Here is a 17,529-nt window from a genome sequence, read left to right as displayed (position 1 = left end):
GTTTACATACCGTTCTTCACAGGGGATGGGGAAGTTGGGGAATGTAGGCAATTCTTTTAAGGGGTAGTAACTGACTATTAGGGAGAATGAATGAAGCAGAGAGACAGAAATTAACTTGTAAATGATTCTTTTTGCAATTTGAATGAGCCCAAGAGGCATGCATTATCTTGTGGAAAAGTCCATCCAGGTGTGGTTGCATTCCTCAGTCTTCTTTTCTGTGATGGACAGGGACATTTCAGAGCTGGGGATGGAAGGCAATTGCATTCTCTTTGTCAGATCGAGTCTTAAGGTGGAAAAATATCAGAGGAGAACCTCTTTCAGCATCTGCTGACCTTCAAGGGCCTTTAATTTAAAATATCAGTGTACCAGGGTGCTATATTTTGGAGTGGAATTCCCTGGGCTACTTCACCTATACATATAGTGTTTCCTTGCAAACAACTTGAAATGCTACAAAAAAGTAATGTAAATAACTGGAGTTATTTGGAGAGATCTCATGGTTAAAAAGGGAGACATTAGCCAGGATGCAATATTAAGCAATCTTGTTGGTAGCTATGCTTGTTACAGTAGGTAGATAGACATGAGTAGAGCAGGAGAGGGCCCTTGCCCCCACCAGGAATGGCAGGCAAACATCAGGTGATGGTCAGGCAGTTGTTAAGCTGTCTCTCTAAAATAGCAATCGGTCACAGCCAGTGCCAGGAAAAGGCAGTTTCCCAATAATTTTTGTCTCCCTGGTCCTTTCATTCTCCCTAATAATCATTTACTACTCCTTTAAAGAACTGCCTACATTCCCCAACTTCTCCATCCCCTGTGAAGAAGGGTATATAAGCATCTGTGCCCCATTGGATTGTTGGGGAAATCATGCTGGGTTTATGTACATTCAATAAATTAGTATGCCTTTTCTCCTATTAATCTGTCCATTGTCAGTATTTTCAGCAATTGAGAAACTGCTTTTCAATCACCTGAAACTGGTGATCAGCAGCTTCCCAATAAGATCTCAGGAGTTGGGCAAATGGGCTCAAGCATGAGCATTAAGAGGCAAAATGGTGGAGTTTAACTGGTATATTATGACCTTCCAGAGGCCATAAAGGGAAGAACACCTCAGGTAGGCATGCATACAACTCCAGTAAACACACGGTGCATGCTCACCTCCCAAATGCTAGCAGGCTACTGCACATGTGGGCAGCTCACCCCAAGGGAATAATCAAGAGAGAAGGGATGTAAGACTCTGAAAGAGTGGCAACATATAAAACCCCAAGTCAAAAGGTCAAACCTTGCACTTGTCCTCCAAGATGGCTGCTTGGCCCTTTTCCAAGTGTTGTTTACTTTCTTTTCATTCCTGTTCTAAAGCTTTTTAATAAACTTTCACTTCTGTTCTAAAACTTGCCTCAGTCTCTTTTTTCTGCCTTATGCCTCTCAGTCAAATTCTTTCTACTGAGGAGGCGAGAATTGAGGTTGCTGTAGACCCATATGGAGTGCTGCCCGTGACTTGGATATTCACCACTGCTAATGTGCTTTTCCCGAGGACCCTCTCTTCCTCCTCTTTTCACAGTTTTAGCCTGGGCTGAGAAATTGCTGTAGAGAATGGGCACCATAGTCATATCTTCTCACTCTACCCTCTGTGTGATCCCATCACTCATGATTTCTTTGTCAGTAGCTTTTGTCTGTGTCAGGACAAGAGGAAGAGAACTAAAGTGGACTGCTGAAAGATGTGTGCAAAACCAAGGCCCACAAAGAAGGGAGAATCAATTCATGGTTTTCCATGATTTCCTAGTTCAGAAAGAGGCTCTAGGTGAAAAGTGCCTAACTTGTGTATGAATTGGCTCCATGACACTCAGGTGCAATAAAAAGACATTTTTCTTTATATTTTTAACATCAAATTAGACATGGCTTATTATATTTATTTTTTAAGAGCTTGTAGTGTATCCAGTTCTTCATAAAATACTCTTGTCATTGAAACTGCCTTGCAAAAATTGTAACAGAGAAATCTGACCTTACTGATTCCATCTTGTTTCTAAACTCACAAGCTAACTGCCTTTGTTAACTTTAAAACAAATATGGTAACAGTTTCTTCCCAAAACTAACTCCCTCCTTGCTTGGGGACCAGAATTGCTTTTGTGATACTAATGAAAGGCAATAAGATTAGCATTATGGGAGGGGCCTGAATTCTGCTGAGATGTAGGTGTAAACAATAACCAGCTATTTTTCCCTAGCTTGCTTTTCTAAAATTGTTTGCTGTCAAGAGTCATGTAGCCAGAGATCACAAGATTTGTAACTGTCCTAATTGTTCCTATCGATAACATACCTGAGGTTGGTCTTTGAAATATTTTTCAGGCTTTTGCATTCTGGCAACTGACTGACTCCACCTGGACCCATGACTCATCTGGTCTTGTGACCACCCCCCTACCCCCCGCCCCCCAGAAATTGACTTAGCACATGAAGACATTTGGGACATTCCTATGATTTCATCTCTAACCAATCAGCAGCACCCATTCTATAGCCTTCCGGCCACAAAATTATCCTTCAAAACCCTAGACTCTGAGCTCTCAGGGAGGTGGATTTGAGAATTATCTCTCATCTTTCTGCTTGGCTGGCCTTGTGATTATGAAACTCCTCTTTGCTGCAAAACCTGCTATTCTCAGTGCATTGGCTCTCCTGGGCAGCAGGCAAGAAGAAACTGTCAGGGTGTCATATCATGCTTCTGATTCTAGAGTGAGAGGACATCTTAGAGCACATGTTCTCTATATATGTGTTTTCTCCTCTCTCTGCTAGGTTTGCTTAAGACTAGTTTTAGGAAAAGGCATCAGGACAGTGCATCCTACTTCATTACAATAAAACTTAAATGCTCAGTCCAGTGACAATTCCATAGAGCTATTTTGTTTCTCTTCAAGCTCCTATTTGTTCAAGAGTGATCCCAGAGTAGGGGCCAGATATCTGACTGTCTTGACATGGCCTCAAATACATAGTAACATTAATAAGCAACAACCTTACGAGTTTAGCATTTTAATTTCTTACTTCAAATTAAGCCAGTTAATTTTAATCCTGGGTATTAAGGAAATGCAAAAAGACCCTAAAGCAAGTTTCTTAGCCTGGGATTAATTCATAGGTCCCCTGAGGGTCTGGCTGGGCTTTAGTAGGCTTGTGAAACTGCTGAAATTGAATGAAAAAATTTGAGTGAATTTTGTGTACTTTTTTTTTTTTTTGGTGAGAGGGTTTGAGACATCTATCAGATTCTCAAGGTGATTTGTGGGCTTAAATAGATTAATACCTATCATTGATTCTGGATTTTAGGATTATGAAAAATGTGCACTATATTGATAGGGTGGGATTTTCAGGGTAAGTCCTTAAAAACAAATATTTATAGCTTTCTTTTTTGTATTTTGTATACTTTTTGTATACTTTCTTTGGTGAGAGGGTTTGAGACATCTATCAGATTCTCAAGGTGATTTATGGGCTTAAATACATTAATACCTATTATTGATTTTGGATTATGAAAAATGTGCATTATGTTGATAGGGTGGGATCTTCAAGATAAGTCCTTAAAAACAAATATAGCCACCATGGGTGTGCTAAATTATACAAATCTGACTTCTCAGTTCTTTTTCTTTGAGACAGGGTCGCACTCTGACCCAGGCTGGAGTGCCATGGCACAATCTTGGTTCAGTGTAACCTCTGCTTCCCAGGCTCAAGCGATCCTCCCACCTCAGCCTCCTGAGTAGCTGGGAATGCAGGTGTGTGCCACCACGCCAGGCTAATTTTCATATATTTTGTGGACGGGGTTTCGTCATGTTGCCCAGTCTGGTCTCAAACTCCTGAGCTCAAGCAATCCTCCCACCTCGGCCTCCCAAAGTGCTGGGATTATAGGTGCGAGCCACTGCACCCAGCCTGACTTCTCAGTTCTAAAGCCCCTTCTGATTCTCATTCCCTTATGTGTCAGGTTACCTGGGATAGGGATCCACAAGTGCCAAATGAATGCAGGGGATATGTGGAACCATAGGATCAGTCATTTTCTAGGTTCAGTCTGCCCTGGCTTCAAAGGAAATGAAAAAACATGTTTTTAAAAGAAGACACACAAATGACCAGCAAGCATATGAAAAAATGTTCAACATCACTAATCATCAGAGACATACAAATTATAACCATAATGAGATATCATCTTATGCCAATCTGAATGGCTATTATTAAAAAGTCAAAAAATAACAGATGTTGACAGGAAGGAGAAAAGAGAATGCTTATACTGTAAATTAGTACAACCTCTATCAAAAAAAAGTATGATGATTTCTCAAAGAACTAAAAATACAACTACCATTTGATCCAGCAATCCTTCTCCTGGGTATCTACCCAAATCATATCAAAAAGAAATCATATCAAAAAGATACCTGTATGTTTATCACAGGACTATTTATAATAGCAAAGATATGGAATCAACCTAAGTGTTCATCAGTGGATGATTAGATAAAGAAAATGTATATACAATGGAACACTATTCAGCCATAAAAAAAGGAAATCATGTATTTTGCAGCAACATGGATAGAACTGAGGGCCATTAACTTACATGAAACAACACAGAAACATAGTAAAATACCACATGTTCCCACTTATAAGTGGGAGCTAAATAATATATAGATATGGACATAGAGTGTGGAATAATAGACATTGGAGGACTGGAAGGGTGGGAGGAGATGAGAGATGAGAACTTAGTGAGTACAATGTGCATTATTTAGGTGATGGTGACACTAAACACTCAGACTTCACCATCATGCAATATCTCTATGTAAAAACAACTCCAGCCGGGCGTGGTGGCCCGTGCCTGTCATCCCAGCACTTTGGGAGGCCGAGGCAGGCTGACCGCTTGAGGTCAGGAGTTTGAGACCAACCTGGTCAACATGATAAAACTCCATCTCTATCAAAATACAAAAAATTAGCCAGTCATGGTGGCACATGCTTGTAATCCCAGCCACTTGGGAGGCTGAAGCAGGAGAATTGCTTGAACCTAGGAGATGGAGGTTGCAGTGAGCTGAGGTGGTGCCACGGCACTCCAGCCTGAGCAACAGAGCAAAACTCTGTTTCAAAACAACCCGAAAACTCCCTCCACTTGTACCCCTTACATGTATACAAAAAAACCCAAAACAAAACAAAACAAAAAACAACCTGCCCTGGCTCCTGGTAGAACTGCATAAATCAAGTGAAGCTGAGGGGACTGGGTGTCATGGGGGGAGCTGGAGAGGCAGTAGCCACAGCTGTGTGATGCCATTTGGTACATTTCCCTATTGGAGCGGGTGAATCCTTAGTCCAGTCTTCTGGAAAAAGCAAGCAGTGACTACTGATTCCTTTCATCCCTGCAAAATAATAGACTGGGGGGTTTCTCTGAGGAAACAGGGCCACATGGTGGTACATAAATTTCATTACTCTTATTATCATCACTCTGATTTTAATTTGATTTAAACATTTTATTGGTTCTAATTGTAGCAGTTATGAATGTTTATGTTATTTTCTGCCATTTCTAATTTCTGCAAAGAATACAGATCTCTTCTTGATAACTGAAAATGACTTCTGCTTAATGGATTCATGCATTCATGTGGGATCTCAATCTTTGGCTTTGACATTAAGGGTTAGTGCATATTATTAGCTCTTTTAAAAATTATATTCTTTTCTAAACCCAGTAATTTCTGATCTGTATGATCTAATAGTCTGATTTTTTTTTTTTTTTACTATGGAGGAAAATTAGTCAATTTGGAATGTAAGAAAAAGCTAAATAAACATATTTTTATATGCAAAAATAAGAACAGTGCCTCATGATATTTTGCTAAAGATTTTATTTGAAAAATTTCATTTGAAGTAAGGCCCGATGGGGATCTCTGTAGATAATGGGTAAGAGTGAGTGTTTGCCTTTGTACCAGGCACACTTCTAGGTCTTAAGGGGTTAAAAGATATTTGGTCCACCCTTGTTAGAACAGGCTGTTATATTAGGAAGATTTGGATAAATACTCAGGAAAGGCCTTGTAAGAGAATAACCTGCTGCAGTCTATTTGTGTTATGGTCACCGTACGCATAAGCTAATTTTAAATATTAAAACTCTAATTATAAAAGACCACTTCCCTGAGAGGCGGACCATGTGGGGAAGGGGGAAGGGTGCGGCCCTGAAGGATGAGTCACAGAGCCAGGGAGTGGTGGGTGGAGTTGATAACTGACCAGCCTGTGTAGGATCATTCCTTGGGGTGCCCTGTGTCCCAAGGGAGAAACTCAGATCGGGTTTGCTCCTCTGTAATTGAGAAGATGGTGTCCTTAGACGGAGGACTTCCATAGATAGCCCTCACATATTAAGAAATAAAAATAAGCTGCAATTTTGACCTAAGATAGGGAAGTCAGAGAGAAGTACCCTAAATAACACGGTGCATATTGCACTAAGTGGTCCGTGGTTCGAGAGCAGTTACTGGCAGGAGATTTGGGGTTCAGTAAAGAGGTCTCAAGCTTTTACTGAGATTCTTGAGATTAGAGTTGTTTATGTCTCTGTCTGATCCTATTTGTATTTTCTTTACTCATTTTCACCAGTATCTTTTTTTTTTTTTTAAGAAATGCTGCTTGAACCCAACTGCTTATCTCAGCTATATTAAGGCAAATAAGGAAAGGGTGTTGTTTCTGGACTTGGACTCAGAGAAGAATGATGGCAGAAGACCCAGGGGCTGTAGATGTGGGTCCAAGTGGCCCTTGTCAATCGACTGAGCACCTGCCCTGCTTGCTGTAGATGCAGGTGCGAGGCAGTACTGGGTTTTTGATCTGGATTTGAAGCCCTGTGCTGTCACCTTATAACTGTGTGACTTTGAGCAAAATCACTAAAACTCAGCATCTCAGTTTTCTCATCTGTATAATGGAGATAATAATACTTGCCTCATGAAACTGATGCTACATGAAATGAGATAATGTAGTGAGTACTCAAGCAAGGTGGTTGATGTGTCGGTGCTGACCTTGGTGTTAATGTTCCTGTGATTCCTGCGTGGATACATTTTCAATTCAATGCTTTAAATGCCATTTGTAATGAAGATGCGGCAAGATACTTAGATTTAAATGGTGTTTTTCTCTCTATTCCCTGACTCTTTCAAACAGAAAACTAAGCCCTTTTTTGTCCCTTTGTCTCAGGAACGGTCCTATTTTTCGTGAAACTCTGAATAAGGAGACCTGGGAAGGAGGGGTCACACAGAGAAGTCTTAGAAGGCACTGGGAATGGGAGGAGGAGGGTGGGTCCTGGAACAGCAGGTAGCAGAGCTTGGCTTGGAGGCAGCTCCCATGTGGAGGACAGGTGTCTCAGAGGCTGGGCTGAGTGGTGCACCTGGGGATGCCTGGGCCTTGGGCTTGAGGCATTAGGATGTCCATCCACCCTGGCTGCAGATTTCAGGACCCCAAACATGGCTTGGAAGAGGGGCCATGAGGACTGGGACAACACCCATATGGGTACAGTGAAGATAATGAGAAGGGTCTCTTGACGGTTTGCTAACACTGTGGAGGGCAATTCCTGGCCAGAACAAAGGCTGAGGCTTCTGCCAGCCCACTAGGGTGCATGCTCAGAGTTAGGCTTCATTTCATGTAGGTAAAATGAAGATAGAGATATTTTTGTATACTTGATTTTGGTTGAAATTCACACATATTACAGAGCTATGCATAGATTTCAAGAGTATGGAAAAGGCACACCCGACCTAGGCCAGGGTGTAGTGAAAGAGTGCCTTAAAGAGCTGACACCTGAGTTAAATCCCAAATGATGAATGGGGGTTATCCATGGAGAGGGGTTGGGAGAAAGGAGTTCTAGGCAGACGGAACAGCATGAGATTGAGTGATTTGTGTGGAGAACAACAGATAATTTAGAGTTGCTGCATGTAACTAACTGCATTGAGGATGTTGAGAAATGATTCTAGACTAGCACTGTCTGTTAGAAGTTTCTGCAACAATGGTGTTTTTGCTTTCTCTTGAGGCTGTAACAAATTACCATAAAATCAGTGACTTAAAATAACACAAATTTATTATCTCACAATTCTGGAGGTCAGAAGTCCAAAATGGGTCTCGCTGTGCTGGGCTAGAATCAAGGTGCCACCTGGGATGTATTTCTTTTGGGAAATTCTCATGGAAAATCAATTCTGCTGCTTTTCCAAGTTCCAGGAGGCTGCCTGAGTTCCTCAGCCTGAACCCTTTTCTTCCAGTTTCAAAGCCAGCAATGCTGGCCGAGTCTTCCTCACACTGAGTCACTCCGACGCTGACTCTTCTGCTTCCCTCCCTCACATTTAAGGATTTTTGTGATTATACTGGGCCCAGGCTGGTAGCCCGGGATAATCTATTTTCAGGTCACTTGATTAGCAATCTTAATGCTGTCCACTACTTTAATTCCTCTTGCCGTGTATCCACATATTCACATGTTCTGGGGATTAGGACATGGACATCTTTGGACAGCCGTTACGCTGCCTACCACAGATAGAAACACTCTATATCTGTGCTGTCTAATATAGTAGACACTAGCCACATGTGGCTATTTAAATTTAAACCAATTAAAATAAATAAAACTAAACATTCAGTCTCTCAGTCACCCTAGCAGTAGTTCACGTGCTCAGTAGCCACATGTGGTTACTGGCTACTGTATTGGACAGTACTGCTCTAGAAGGTGGGCGCTGCCAGATAAGGTAGGCCCCAGGACTTCTCAATCTCTTCCACTGAAGTACCCTTGAGAGTAGATGAGCCTGCACCCGTGCCATCAGTAGATGTGGGGTAGCTGATGAGACCTAATTCAAGCACCAAGTTTCTTGAGAGAAAGACATTTTTATTTTGTCTAATAATATATTCAAGTTTATGTTATTAAACAAGTATCTATATTTCCATGTCTTCAAGTAAAACCAGCATTCTGGGAAAGTCACCGTGTTTATTCTGGAACTCTCCTGGCACATTGCCATACATTCCAGTGTTGATACGCATACCGACAGAAGCCCAGCTGTGGAGATTTCTGGGCAGAGGAGGAATATGGTCCCATTTGAAGAGGGATCCCAGGGAGCAGTGAGAGCAGTGGATGGGAAACGGCTTTGACAGGACGTAGACTAGAGGTAAAGAGACCAGCTAAGAGGCTGTGGGAGGACAACTACATATCCTTGCCCTCTTGAACTCAGGTGGTGGTATGTTACTTGCTTGGGCCAATGAAATGTGGGGCAGAAGCTCTAAAAGTCAGTTCCTGCTTTGTGATACTCAGTTTTCCCAGAGTTCAGACAGTGTGGGCAGCGCTGCAGCCTCTCGTGGTGGACATACCATGTGAGCAAGAAATTAGCAGGTATTATTGTCAAGATTTTAGGATTATTTGTTAGCACGGCAGAACTTAGCTTATCCATATTGGCACAGAGATGGTGCAGGATACTTGCATAGAGGCCTTGGCTGTATAAAATGTCTATTAGAGAGATGTTGACTTAAAATGGCTAAAGCTCGTGGGTGATTCCAAGCCTGAAGGTAGGTTTATACTGTTTGCTTGTCTTTATACAACAATAATTCTTTTTTTCCAAGTTAAGATTATTTTTACTATTTAGTTTATGCTCTTAGACAAATCAAATTATGTAGAGCCAAGATCATTTCATGAGAATACTGTCTGATTGGATTTGGGTAGCAAGAACAGAGCATGGAAACATAATTTAGCAGAGACAAGATTTTTCTGTTCACTAGAATTGTCGGAAATTGAGAAGATGGGATCACATCTTTCATATGACTTTCTTCCCTGGTTTATTCCATTGAGTGGTCATTAGTTTGAGATTACCCTTCTTATACCAATAGATAGAATTTTGGTAGTAATTTTTGGAAAGAATTGAGCAATAAAAACAAGTTAATGCTTGACTTGGATATTTTTTTCATTTACCAAACCAGTAATAAGTATACTATCTGTTTCCTCAGAGCAGTAAATAATGGTATCACATCTGATAAACAAAACGTATCATATACCAGACCCAAAATTGGAATGCATGTCTCACATACCATGAGTATGCTTCTGAGGACAGAGATTTTAGTAGTCAGAAGAGACCCAGTAGCAGCATGGAAAAATGCTGTGAATTGCCCACAGTGGTTATGACATTTTTCCGTCCAACTTTGAGGAGTTTATGTTATTGTTACCTGGCCTATTTGTGTACATAAATGAAGGCTTGGAAAGTAAGTGGAGTTACTGGTGGGGAGGAGAACAAGTATATTAAAATCGGTGGCATTAGCCAAAAGGTGTATAATGAGTTGACTGAGGCCCACTGTTCACCTGGATGGGCGTCTGTTTCCTTTTTTGTTTCTGGTAGGATAATACAAAAATACCCTTTGTTGCTCTTGTTGGCCAAAGCATGAATCTTAAAAAACAGAGGAGCCACAACGAATGTGCTTTTCATGGGCCCTCCAGTAGTGGTGGTCTGGGGAGGATGGGGGCAAATAGGGTTGGTGTGCAACCTCATCAGAACTCAAAATGTTGTGGGCTGTTTGCTTCGTTTGCTTCTATTGACAAAATTATGCCTTTGTGAAGCGGAAAAATGTCAGGGAGTAAGATGTATTAGGTGGTAACTTTGTTCTTTTTTAACGTTCTTAGGCTGTTTTTAGAAAGGGACAGGAAAATTTTCATACATTTCCTGAGGATATGGACATGCAAAGACATAAACTCTATATTTTTGATGGGTATTAGTATATACTCGCTCTGCACTCAGTGCCTAGAGCAGAGTTGATGATTTTTTTCCCTTGCCAAGGAAGGAATTTTGCCAATAGAAGCTTTTCTATGTAACGAGCAAAAAAAACTATATAGTAAATTAGAGTGTCTTACGTAAATTATAAAGTGACTCACATTTGTCCCTAGGAGATGTAGTAAAATAGAAGATTGCTTTTCTGACTGAAGAGTTGACAGTAAGAAAATCACAGCTATATCAATATATTGTAAGGGAGAGATTATAGGTATAGAATTCTGTAATAGATGATAAATTAATAAAGTAATAAAATGAGTATAAATCCACAAGGAGAGGCCAGTGTAATGTAAGGTACATGTAAGAGACAAGAAAACGCATGCATCATGAATTTGACCCCAAATTAATGATAGCTATAACAAATATTGATTAAACATTAAATTATCTACAATTTTGCATGCCTCCTTAGGAGTAATTTAAACACCCTGGGCTTTTAACAGAGGTAAGCCAATGAAATTTTAACCTATGTTTTCTTTTTCTCTTACAGTAAATTTCCACATAGAAGACAGGCACTGTTGACCTTTATCACTGACCTTAAAATAGCAGATGTTTCATAAGCGAGTGTTATTGTTGATTATGAGGCTTCTCCCTCCAAAAATTATTTTCTAAAATGAGACTGATTATTCCATTTGCAATAGCACAAACATATGAAATAGGGATAATCTTAACAAGAAATGTTTAGGTTCAATCTGAAAAAAATTGTAAACTTTACTAAGGGAAATGTTCTTTGGTGGGATTGGGGTTAAAAGTTTTAAAGGTGTGAATTCTGTTCATACTTTTAAAAACATGTTTAATAGAATTCTAATTATTATTTGTGTAAGGTATTTTCGGGACTTACACATAATAGCAAAATTGTTCTTGGAGAAAAAAATAGAGAACGGCCAAAATATTTTTTGACAAAGAATTATAACGAGGAGCAGCTGTATTTTAACTGGGTTAAAATGTATTATACAACTTCACACCCATTATAATGGCTATTATCAAAAAACAGAAAACGTGTCAGTGAGAATGTGGAGGAATCCGAACGCTTGTGCATCGCTGGTGGAAATGTCAAATGGTGCAGCAGCTCTAGAAAACAGTATGGCAATTCCTAATAAAAGAATTTTTTTTTTGCTTTACATATATTATTTTTTCTAAATTTACAATAGAAAGTAAATATTGTCCCTCCCATTTTTTACAGTGGAAAATTGAGGACCAGAATGACTAAAAATAGTGTAGTGCTCAAACAGAAGAATATTTTGCCAGCTATTTTCTTCCCTTCTTAAAAAATTAAACATAGATTTACCATTTGACCCAGCAATGACACTTCTGGGTATATACACAAAAGAACTGAAAGCAAAGACTTGAACAAATGTTTGTACATCCATGTTCATAGCAACATTATTCACAACAGTTGAAAGGTAGAAATAACTCATGTCCATTGACAGATGAATGAATAAACAAAATGCGGTATATACATGCAATGGAATATTATTCAGCCTTAAAGAGGAAGGACATTCTGACACATGCTACAACATGAGTGAACCTTGAAGACCTCATGCTAAGTTGAAATAAACCAGACACAAAAGGGCATATATTATTTAACTCCACCTATATGAGGTACCTAGAATAATCAAATCCATAGAGACAGACAGTAGAACGGAACAGAGGTTGGGAAATTGGGAAATGAGGAGTTATTGTTTAATAGGTACAGAGTTTCAATTTGGGAAGAATGGGAAGATGAAAAAATTCTAGAGACTGATGGTGGCAGTGATTTCACAACAATGTGAATATACTTTTTTTTTTTTTTTTTTTGTATTTTGAGTAGAGATACGATTTCGCCATGTTGGGGAGGCTGGTCTCGAACTCCTGGCCTCAAGAGATTTGCCTATTTCGGCTGCCCAAAGTGCTGGGATTACAGGCATGAGCCACCATGCCCAGCCACAATGTGAATATACTTAATGCCACTGAACTTTATACTTCAAAATAGTTAAAATGACAAATTTTATGATGGCATATATTACCAAAATAAAAAATACTACAAATTGTATTACAGAGTTATAGTAGATAAAGTAGCAGAATAATTGCTCAAGACGGCTGCTCAGTTCAACATAACCACATAAAGAGACTCTATTATGTTAATGGATTTAAATCTGATATAAATAGTCATCATAAGGAAGTTGGAAAAAGAATTATTGAATGAATGGAGTTTGTGTTTCAGTTCAACTGTCTGCTGGCACTGTGAACTTGAGAAAATGCCCTAATCACTGTTAATCTGTAAAATGGGAAAAGCAACAGGAAAAAGAAAGGATGATGCCAAAGAATTAAAATAATAAAGATGATGTTACCTGTCACTGGTCTATTCTGGACTGGAGTGGGAGTGGGAGTGGGTGAGGTAGAGTGGAGTGGGAAGGGGTGGTAATCTGTGGGTCTTTTCTGGGTGGAAAGAAGAAGTGGATCATGAAAATCCCGTTTACCCTGGTCAGGTGACGGCTGTGAATGACTCTCTTTGCTACTGAAGATATTCCAGGTGCTTCTGGGATTGGGGGCTGTGGGGAATCATGGGGCGTGGACTACATCCCTCTCCCTGGTGAGCTAACACAAACACACAAACCCTGAAGAAATTTCTTTCAGTTCCTTACTCCAAGTTCATGATAATAGAGTATCCAGAGTATAAAGAAAGGGCGTCGTAGGGATGAGAACAAAATGTGAGGGGTTGCAGCTTTATTTTGGTTAAATTATCTTTGTGCTATACAAACAAGGAGGGCTTCCCTGACCAGACATTTGGGATGCTCCCACAAGGGTACTCTCTTAGGCTAGAGTATTCAGCCAGACCTTCTTCTCTCTTTTGTCTCCAGAAGTCTCCATCTCTCTTTGTCCCTGCTCCTCATATGCCCCAAACATCCTCATTCCCTTATCACAGGGTGTGAGTCCAGCTAGTCTCTCCAAAGCCCTCCTTTTGCTGGGTAGAGAGAGTACAAGCTCTAAGACCTGGGGAGAGAGCAGGAGAGGAAGGATGATAGATGGTCTTGACTTTAGGGGCAGCTTACCTTTTCCCTTTTCTGCTTTTTAAAAATATTTCCTCCAGATATTAAAAAAAAAAAAAAAACAAACCCAGATTTTACACTGTGAGAATTTTCTTACTGGATCTCCTTGAAGAATCATTTGCTAGCATAGATCTTGGTTCTCATGCAAAAAGAGTGGATCTCTTCTTGCTGACCTTGAGTTATTTGACCAAACCTGCTTTTATTACTATTTATTTTGCTGTAGGAAGCCCACATCCATGTGCTGTTCCTGGTTTATTCCTTTTCTTTCCTCATTGTAGTTGGGAGGCAGATGTCCTGTAGGAGCCCTGCAGTAATAGTAGTAGTTATAATATTGATGCGGTTGCTGCTGTAAAAGAGATGCCAGCTTTTGTCTAAGAGGAATCTGAACAGGTCTGGGCTTATGTGTTGAATTGGTAGGGCAGGCTTGCCAAAAGATTGTTATAAATTAAGGATTCTTTGGGGAAGGGATTCTTTAGGAAGACAGGAGCAACCGGGCATGATAACCAATCTTAGATCTCCAAAGGGGATGGTGATTTGTGCTTCTAATCAAAGTTCCCTCCTCAGAGAGACCTTCTCAGATCATCTTATGTGAACTGATGCTCTCCCTACCCCATATCTCTTATAAAAAGATACTTCATCACGCTTTAACATTTTTCTCTGTGGCGTTTATTATCTGAAATGATCTTACTTATTGCTTTGTTTGCTTATTTATCATCTTTTGTCTCCTTGACTAGAAAGGAGGTTTCACAACATCCGGGACTTCTTTCTTCTTTATTTCTACTCTAGGCCCCATGGCTAGAAGAGGGCCTACCGCAGAGTTGGTGTGCAATGAGAGAATGAACATTATCCGGTGAAGAAGCTGTCTCGAATTTTTCCCTAACTCAGCCTCATAGAGGCTGTATAGAAAGAAGTTTATAAGCAAAAACTAAAAGACTGATTTCATAAACTAGGAACCCTGACACCCATGGACCTTAACAGATCCTGGTCCTCATTCAACAGCAGGACTATTAGCCCACACCCTTTTTTCCCTTTAGCTCTTTGGATCCTCCAAGTGTCCCAGCTCAAGCCAGCATAAGAGCCACCTGAAACGTGTCCCACTGTGGGAGCCCGAGGCTTTAAGGCCTGTTCATTCCTTTAGGAGCATTTAGGAAGATGGTGTTCCAGGGTTTCAGAATCCTCTGAGCATGAAACCCCAAACGTGACGTAAGTACCTCCTTTGGGGTTTCATGGCCCCTTTTCTCAATCCAGACTTTGACCATAAGTCAGAGAGAATGACATAGTCTCCGTGTTGTCCTCTGGAGGATCTAAGAGGGCCAAAGTATTATGCAGACAGCACATGACTACATAAGGAGGTTGCAGGAAGTAGGGAAAACATTAGATTTTGATCTTAGGTAGGTCCTAAGGTAGGTAGAATGCTAGTTCTTTCATTTGATAACTTTGAAACATACTCAAAGTATTTAACTTTTCTAAGCCTCAATTATCTGTCAAATGTAAATAATAATATGTTAGTAAATTTGGAGTAATTCCTTATAGTCTGAGTCTCCTTACTGAACTGACTACAGTTCGCTCTTTGTATCTGCAGGGGTTGCATCCTTGGATTCAATGTACCAAGGATTAAAACATGTTTTTAAAAAGCCCCAATACAAAAATACTGTATAACAACTATTTATTGATCATTTACATTGCAGTAGGTATTATAAGTAATTGAGATGATTTAAAGTACATGGGAGGATGTGTATATGTTATATGCAAACTCTGTGCCATTTTATATAAGAGACTTGAGCATCCCCTGGTTCTGGTATCCTCAGGGGTCTTGGAACCAATCCCCTGTGGATATGGAGGGATAAGCATATATGGATTAAGTTTTCTTCAAGTCCGATGATGAGAGTTACTCTGTGTTTCAAGCTATATATCTTAATGGGCAAAAGATTAAGCAGTTCAAACCAGTCAGTTGCTGTGACTATGTTTACAGATACCCAGAGATGCTTTCAGGGGGTAAGAGTGGGGAGGACAATGGTCAGCTGACCTATCCTCACCTCCCTCTGCAGCCTCATTCAGGTGTCAGTACCCACCACTCTGTTCTAAGCCCAGCGACTCAGATTCAGTGAAGAGCTTTACTGTCAGTTATGTGATGTTAGGAAAATGCCTAGTTTTAGCTCCAGTTCCTTTATCTGTACACTAAAGGATAGATTTCAAAGGTCTCTTCCAGCTCTTAAGTTATACGGGATGACTTTTACTATCCAGAAGTGAATCCCCAGGGCAACATAGTTATAGGAAGTTAGAGGTGAGGTTTCCATTGCTATTATGTTAGTTTTAGGACCAGGGAAACAGGAATACCTGAATCCACTTAGCACTCCTCCCCTCAGTTTTCTAGGTGAGGAGCTGTTTAAGAACCGTAGCTAAATGGATATGAAATCTCTGCTATATTAATAGCTAACCAGTGAACACTGACCTCCAAAGCATGCATCTGGCGGAAGCTGAGTTGGAGAATCCGTCTAAGGCATGAGGACTTAAGCGAGGCTGCTATGCCCTCCTTCTCAATTCTGATATGGCCGCCATTTCTGCGGAGGGGTCCCTACCTTAACCTGGTTAGATGATGATAAGACCACACAGAGATGTAGAAAGCCTGGTGAGGCCATCTTCTCAGGCTTAGGCCTACAACAGAGGGACAGTTTAGGTGAGGATTCCGGAAGCAGACTCTTGGGCTACGATACAGGTGCAAGTGACTTATTAAGGAAGGGCCCCCAGGGCAGACTGGCAAAGGTGTGGAGGGAGAGACTAGGGAAGGGGCAGAGCCAAGCAAGGGCACATTCCAGATAAGCTCCCAGACTCAGCCTGATATTGTGGGGGAGCTGTGGAGTGTCACTGACATCTCAGGTTGTTTTCAACTGAGGTGTGGACATTGTGGTTTTCAATGTGTGTGTTCAAGTCACTGGTTAGGCGGCGACTCGGGGGCAGGGGTCGTGGGGGGAACATCAACTCTTGGGCACTCATGGCTCTATGTACATCTGGGTGGAGTGGCTCCAGGCTAATCCTCTGAAGAAGGTGGTGGACTCCACCCCAGGAGCAAAGCAGCACAGAGAAACTGGAGGATGGGGCGCAGAACTGATACAGGGGACCCAAGGTGATCTGGATGGAGAGGAGGAGCCAGGAGAAGAGGATGTTTCACATGGACTGCCTGCACAGAGCAAGGAGTGCGAAAGAGTGTGCCTCATGTGGTGTTGGCTGTCATCAGTGACTGTGCTGTGTTCTGACCTGTGTGACTGTGTCTCTTCTTGGGGAGGGAGTTCGATGGATGGGAGGGAAGAAAGAGAGGGAGAGGGAGGCAGAAGCATGGGGAGGGAGGATAGAGACACCCCTGTCTCCAAAAGCCATCTCTGCCTTCCTCAGAGAGTGGTTGTTGGGGCCTGAAAACCATGAATGTGAGCAAGCTATGGAAAGCATAAAATTCTAACTCATGTAAGCAGTTGTTAATAAGTGATTTGCCTGAGTTATATAACTGTGGCAGAGTAGAGGTCAGATTTTGTGCCTGTAAATTTAAGGATACTCTTGTTGGATTATGTGATCTGCTTGTAGTTAGCACAGTTCTTTGTAAACTAGGATAAGGAAAATAAACTTTGCAGTGGTTATTTTATGACATAATTCTATAGTTCCTCCACCCCCACCTCCAAAGACTAGTCTCTCAGAACCTCAGCTTTCACTGCTGATGGAGTAATAGTTTTGCCATAATATAAGCAACTGGGTGTTTTTTTTTTTTTTTTTTTTTTTTTTAAATTAACTCTAATGCC

Source organism: Theropithecus gelada, chromosome 6 (genome assembly GCF_003255815.1).
Source record: "Theropithecus gelada isolate Dixy chromosome 6, Tgel_1.0, whole genome shotgun sequence".
NCBI classification, from domain to species: domain Eukaryota; kingdom Metazoa; phylum Chordata; class Mammalia; order Primates; family Cercopithecidae; genus Theropithecus; species Theropithecus gelada.
The sequence above is the reverse complement of the archived record's forward strand: the minus strand, read 5'-3'. Positions refer to the sequence as shown.